Genomic DNA, 6,608 nt, shown 5'->3' with positions numbered 1-6,608 from the left:
GAGGTGTACAGTAGGGAGGGGGAGAGAGGTGTACAGTAGGGAGGGAGAGAGAGAGTGGTGTACAGTAGGGAGGGGGAGAGAGGTGTACAGTAGGGAGGGAGAGAGAGGTGTACAGTAGGGAGGGAGAGAGAGGTGTACAGTAGGGAGGAGGAGAGAGAGAGGTGTACAGTAGGGAGGGAGAGAGAGGTGTACAGTAGGGAGGGAGAGAGAGGTGTACAGTAGGGAGGGAGAGAGAGAGAGGTTTACAGTAGGGAGGAGGAGTGAGGGAGGTGTACAGTAGGGAGGGAGAGAGAGGTGTACAGTAGGGAGGAGTGAGGGAGGTGTACAGTAGGGAGGGAGAGAGAGGTGAACAGTAGGGAGGGAGAGAGAGGTGTACAGTAGGGAGGGAGAGAGAGGTGTACAGTAGGGAGGGAGAGAGAGAGAGGTTTACAGTAGGGAGGAGAGAGAGAGGTGTACAGTAGGGAGGGAAAAAGAGAGGTGTACAGTAGGGAGGGAGAGAGAGAGAGAGGTGTACAGTAGGGAGGGAGAGAGAGAGAGGTGTACAGTAGGGAGGGAGAGAGAGAGAGAGGTGTACAGTAGGGAGGAGGAGAGAGAGAGAGGTGTACAGTAGGGAGGGAGAGAGAGAGAGGTGTACAGTAGGGAGGAGGAGAGAGAGAGGTGTACAGTAGGGAGGGGGAGAGAGAGAGAGGTGTACAGTAGGGAGGGAGAGAGAGGTGTACAGTAGGGAGGGGGAGAGAGGTGTACAGTAGGGAGGGAGAGAGAGAGTGGTGTACAGTAGGGAGGGGGAGAGAGGTGTACAGTAGGGAGGGAGAGAGAGGTGTACAGTAGGGAGGGAGAGAGAGGTGTACAGTAGGGAGGAGGAGAGAGAGAGAGGTGTACAGTAGGGAGGGAGAGAGAGGTGTACAGTAGGGAGGGAGAGAGAGGTGTACAGTAGGGAGGGAGAGAGAGAGAGGTTTACAGTAGGGAGGAGGAGTGAGGTGTACAGTAGGGAGGGAGAGAGAGGTGTACAGTAGGGAGGGAGAGAGAGGTGTACAGTAGGGAGGGAGAGAGAGGTGTACAGTAGGGAGGAGGAGAGAGAGAGGTGTACAGTAGGGAGGGAGAGAGAGGTGTACAGTAGGGAGGGAGAGAGAGGTGTACAGTAGGGAGGAGGAGAGAGAGAGGTGTACAGTAGGGAGGGGGAGAGAGAGAGGTGTACAGTAGGGAGGGGGAGAGAGGTGTACAGTAGGGAGGGAGAGAGAGAGTGGTGTACAGTAGGGAGGGAGAGAGAGGTGTACAGTAGGGAGGGAGAGAGAGGTGTACAGTAGGGAGGAGGAGAGAGAGAGGTGTACAGTAGGGAGGGAGAGAGAGGTGTACAGTAGGGAGGGAGAGAGAGGTGTACAGTAGGGAGGGAGAGAGAGGTGTACAGTAGGGAGGGAGAGAGAGAGAGGTTTACAGTAGGGAGGAGGAGTGAGGGAGGTGTACAGTAGGGAGGGAGAGAGAGAGAGGTGTACAGTAGGGAGGAGTGAGGGAGGTGTACAGTAGGGAGGGAGATAGAGGTGTACAGTAGGGAGGGAGAGAGAGGTGTACAGTAGGGAGGGAGAGAGAGGTGTACAGTAGGGAGGGAGAGAGAGAGAGGTTTACAGTAGGGAGGAGAGAGAGAGGTGTATAGTAGGGAGGGAGAGAGAGAGAGGTGTACAGTAGGGAGGGAGAGAGAGAGGTGTACAGTAGGGAGGGAGAGAGAGAGAGAGGTGTACAGTAGGGAGGGAGAGAGAGAGAGGTGTACAGTAGGGAGGGAGAGAGAGGTGTACAGTAGGGAGGGAGGGAGAGAGAGGTGTACAGTAGTGAGAGAGAGAGAGAGAGGTGTACAGTAGAGAGAGAGAGAGAGAGGTGTACAGTAGGGAGGGAGAGAGAGGTGTACAGTAGGGAGAGAGAGAGAGGTGTACAGTAGGGAGGGAGAGAGAGGTGTACAGTAGAGAGAGAGAGAGAGAGAGAGAGAGTGTACAGTAGGGAGAGAGAGAGAGGTGTACAGTAGGGAGGAGGAGAGAGAGGTGTACAGTAGGGAGGAGAAGAGAGAGAGAGGTGTACAGTAGAGAGGGAGGGAGAGGTGTACAGTAGGGAGGGAGAGAGAGGTGTACAGTAGGGAGGGAGAGAGAGGTGTACAGTAGTGAGAGAGAGAGAGAGGTGTACAGTAGGGAGGAGGAGAGAGGTGTACAGTAGGGAGGGAGAGAGAGGTGTACAGTAGTGAGAGAGAGAGAGAGAGGTGTACAGTAGGGAGGAGGAGAGAGAGAGAGGTGTACAGTAGGGAGGGGGAGAGAGAGAGAGGTGTACAGTAGGGAGGGAGAGAGAGGTGTACAGTAGGGAGGGAGAGAGAGGTGTACAGTAGGGAGGGAGAGAGAGAGAGAGAGTGTACAGTAGTGAGAGAGAGAGAGAGGTGTACAGTAGGGAGGGAGAGAGAGGTGTACAGTAGTGAGAGAGAGAGAGAGGTGTACAGTAGTGAGAGAGAGAGAGAGGTGTACAGTAGGGAGGAGGAGTGAGGTGTACAGTAGGGAGGAGGAGTGAGGTGTACAGTAGGGAGGGGGAGAGAGGTGTACAGTAGGGAGGAGGAGTGAGGTGTACAGTAGGGAGGAGGAGTGAGGTGTACAGTAGGGATAGGAGTGAGGTGTACAGTAGGGAGGGGGAGAGAGGTGTACAGTAGGGAGGAGGAGAGAGGTGTACAGTAGGGAGGAGGAGTGAGGTGTACAGTAGGGAGGAGGAGTGAGGTGTACAGTAGGGAGGGGGAGAGAGGTGTACAGTAGGGAGGAGGAGTGAGGTGTACAGTAGGGAGGAGGAGTGAGGTGTACAGTAGGGAGGAGGAGTGAGGTGTACAGTAGGGAGGGGGAGAGAGAGAGAGGTATACAGTAGGGAGAGAGAGACAGAGAGGTGTACAGTAGGGAGGGGGAGAGAGAGAGGTATACAGTAGGGAGAGGGAGAGAGAGAGGTATACAGTAGGGAGAGAGAGAGAGAGAGAGAGAGAGAGAGAGAGAGAGAGAGGTATACAGTAGGGAGAGAGAGAGAGAGAGAGTATACAGTAGGGAGAGAGAGAGAGAGAGAGGTATACAGTAGGGAGAGAGAGAGAGAGAGAGGTATACAGTAGGGAGGGGGAGAGAGAGAGGTATACAGTAGGGAGAGAGAGAGAGAGAGGTGTACAGTAGGGAGGGAGAGAGAGAGAGAGGTGTACAGTAGGGAGGGGGAGAGAGAGAGGTATACAGTAGGGAGAGGGAGAGAGAGAGGTGTACAGTAGGGAGGGAGAGAGAGAGAGAGGTGTACAGTAGGGAGGGGGAGAGAGAGAGGTGTACAGTAGGGAGGGGGAGAGAGAGAGAAGTGTACAGTAGGGAGGGGGAGAGAGAGAGGTATACAGTAGGGAGGAGGAGAGAGAGAGAGAGAGTGTACAGTAGGGAGGGGGAGAGAGAGAGGTATACAGTAGGGAGAGAGAGAGAGAGGTGTACAGTAGGGAGGGGGAGAGAGAGAAGTGTACAGTAGGGAGGGGGAGAGAGGGAGGTATACAGTAGGGAGAGAGAGAGAGAGAGGTGTACAGTAGGGAGGGAGAGAGAGAGAGAGGTGTACAGTAGGGAGGGGGAGAGAGAGAGAGGTATACAGTAGGGAGAGAGAGAGAGAGAGGTGTACAGTAGGGAGGGAGAGAGAGAGAGGTGTACAGTAGGGAGGGGGAGAGAGAGAGGTGTACAGTAGGGAGGGGGAGAGAGAGAGAAGTGTACAGTAGGGAGGGGGAGAGAGAGAGGTATACAGTAGGGAGGAGGAGAGAGAGAGAGAGGTGTACAGTAGGGAGGGGGAGAGAGAGAGGTATACAGTAGGGGGAGAGAGAGAGAGAGGTGTACAGTAGGGAGGGGGAGAGAGAGAAGTGTACAGTAGGGAGGGGGAGAGAGAGAGGTATACAGTAGGGAGAGAGAGAGAGAGAGAGAGGTGTACAGTAGGGAGGGGGAGAGAGAGAGGTGTACAGTAGGGAGGGGGAGAGAGAGAGGTATACAGTAGGGAGAGAGAGAGAGAGAGAGGTGTACAGTAGGGAGGGGGAGAGAGAGAGGTGTACAGTAGGGAGGGGGAGAGAGAGAGGTATACAGTAGGGAGAGAGAGAGAGAGAGTGTACAGTAGGGAGGGGGAGAGAGAGAGGTGTACAGTAGGGAGGGAGAGAGAGAGAGAGGTGTACAGTAGGGAGGGGGAGAGAGAGAGAAGTGTACAGTAGGGAGGGGGAGAGAGAGAGGTATACAGTAGGGAGAGAGAGAGAGAGGTGTACAGTAGGGAGGGGGAGATAGAGAAGTGTACAGTAGGGAGGGGGAGAGAGAGAGGTGTAAAGTAGGGAGGGGGAGAGAGAGAGGTATACAGTAGGGAGAGAGAGAGAGAGAGGTGTACAGTAGGGAGGGGGAGAGAGAGAGAGGTGTACAGTAGGGAGAGAGAGAGAGAGAGTGTACAGTAGGGAGGGGGAGAGAGAGAAGTGTACAGTAGGGAGGGGGAGAGAGAGAGGTATACAGTAGGGAGAGAGAGAGAGAGAGAGGTGTAGAGGAGGGAGGGGGAGAGAGAGAGGTGTACAGTAGGGAGGGGGAGAGAGAGAGGTATACAGTAGGGAGAGAGAGAGAGAGGTGTACAGTAGGGAGGGGGAGAGAGAGAGGTGTACAGTAGGGAGGGGGAGAGAGAGAGGTATACAGTAGGGAGAGAGAGAGAGGTGTACAGTAGGGAGGGGGAGAGAGAGAGAGGTGTACAGTAGGGAGAGAGAGAGAGAGAGGTGTACAGTAGGGAGGGGGAGAGAGAGAAGTGTACAGGAGGGAGGGGGAGAGAGAGACGTATACAGTAGGGAGAGAGAGAGAGAGGTGTACAGTAGGGAGGGGGAGAGAGAGAGGTGTACAGTAGGGAGGGGGAGAGAGAGAGGTATACAGTAGGGAGAGAGAGAGAGAGAGTGTACAGTAGGGAGGGGGAGAGAGAGAAGTGTACAGTAGGGAGGGGGAGAGAGAGAGGTATACAGTAGGGAGAGAGAGAGAGAGGTGTACAGTAGGGAGGGAGAGAGAGAGAGAGGTGTACAGTAGGGAGGGGGAGAGAGAGAGAGGTATACAGTAGGGAGAGAGAGAGGTGTACAGTAGGGAGGGAGAGAGAGAGAGGTGTACAGTAGGGAGGGGGAGAGAGAGAGGTGTACAGTAGGGAGGGGGAGAGAGAGAGAAGTGTACAGTAGGGAGGGGGAGAGAGAGAGGTATACAGTAGGGAGGAGGAGAGAGAGAGAGGTGTACAGTAGGGAGGGGGAGAGAGAGAGGTATACAGTAGGGGGAGAGAGAGAGAGAGGTGTACAGTAGGGAGGGGGAGAGAGAGAAGTGTACAGTAGGGAGGGGGAGAGAGAGAGGTATACAGTAGGGAGAGAGAGAGAGAGAGGTGTACAGTAGAGAGGGGGAGAGAGAGAGGTGTACAGTAGGGAGGGGGAGAGAGAGAGGTATACAGTAGGGAGAGAGAGAGAGAGAGGTGTACAGTAGGGAGGGGGAGAGAGAGAGGTGTACAGTAGGGAGGGAGAGAGAGAGAGAGGTGTACAGTAGGGAGGGGGAGAGAGAGAGAAGTGTACAGTAGGGAGGGGGAGAGAGAGAGGTATACAGTAGGGAGGAGGAGAGAGAGAGAGAGGTGTACAGTAGGGAGGGGGAGAGAGAGAGGTATACAGTAGGGAGAGAGAGAGAGAGGTGTACAGTAGGGAGGGGGAGAGAGAGAGAGGTGTACAGTAGGGAGGGGGAGAGAGAGAGGTGTACAGTAGGGAGGGGGAGAGAGAGAGAAGTGTACAGTAGGGAGGGGGAGAGAGAGAGGTATACAGTAGGGAGGAGGAGAGAGAGAGAGGTGTACAGTAGGGAGGGGGAGAGAGAGAGGTATACAGTAGGGGGAGAGAGAGAGAGAGGTGTACAGTAGGGAGGGGGAGAGAGAGAAGTGTACAGTAGGGAGGGGGAGAGAGAGAGGTATACAGTAGGGAGAGAGAGAGAGAGAGAGGTGTACAGTAGAGAGGGGGAGAGAGAGAGGTGTACAGTAGGGAGGGGGAGAGAGAGAGGTATACAGTAGGGAGAGAGAGAGAGAGAGGTGTACAGTAGGGAGGGGGAGAGAGAGAGGTGTACAGTAGGGAGGGAGAGAGAGAGAGAGGTGTACAGTAGGGAGGGGGAGAGAGAGAGAGGTGTACAGTAGGGAGAGAGAGAGAGAGGTGTACAGTAGGGAGGGGGAGAGAGAGAAGTGTACAGTAGGGAGGGGGAGAGAGAGAGAGGTATACAGTAGGGAGAGAGAGAGAGAGAGGTGTACAGTAGGGAGGGGGAGAGAGAGAGGTGTACAGTAGGGAGGGGGAGAGAGAGAGGTATACAGTAGGGAGGGGGAGAGAGAGAGGTGTACAGTAGGGAGGGGGAGAGAGAGGTGTACAGTAGGGAGGGAGAGAGAGGTGTACAGTAGGGAGGGGGAGAGAGAGAGGTGTACAGTAGGGAGGGGGCGAGAGAGAGAGGTGTACAGTAGGGAGGAGGAGAGAGAGAGGTGTACAGTAGGGAGGGGGAGAGAGAGAGGTATACAGTAGGGAGAGAGAGAGAGAGAGGTGTACAGTAGGGAGGGGGAGAGAGAGAGGTGTACAGTAGGGAGGGGGA

This window comes from Oncorhynchus clarkii, unplaced genomic scaffold, assembly GCF_045791955.1.
Source record: "Oncorhynchus clarkii lewisi isolate Uvic-CL-2024 unplaced genomic scaffold, UVic_Ocla_1.0 unplaced_contig_7047_pilon_pilon, whole genome shotgun sequence".
Taxonomy (NCBI): Eukaryota; Metazoa; Chordata; class Actinopteri; order Salmoniformes; family Salmonidae; genus Oncorhynchus; species Oncorhynchus clarkii.
Note: the sequence above shows the minus strand (reverse complement) of the source record.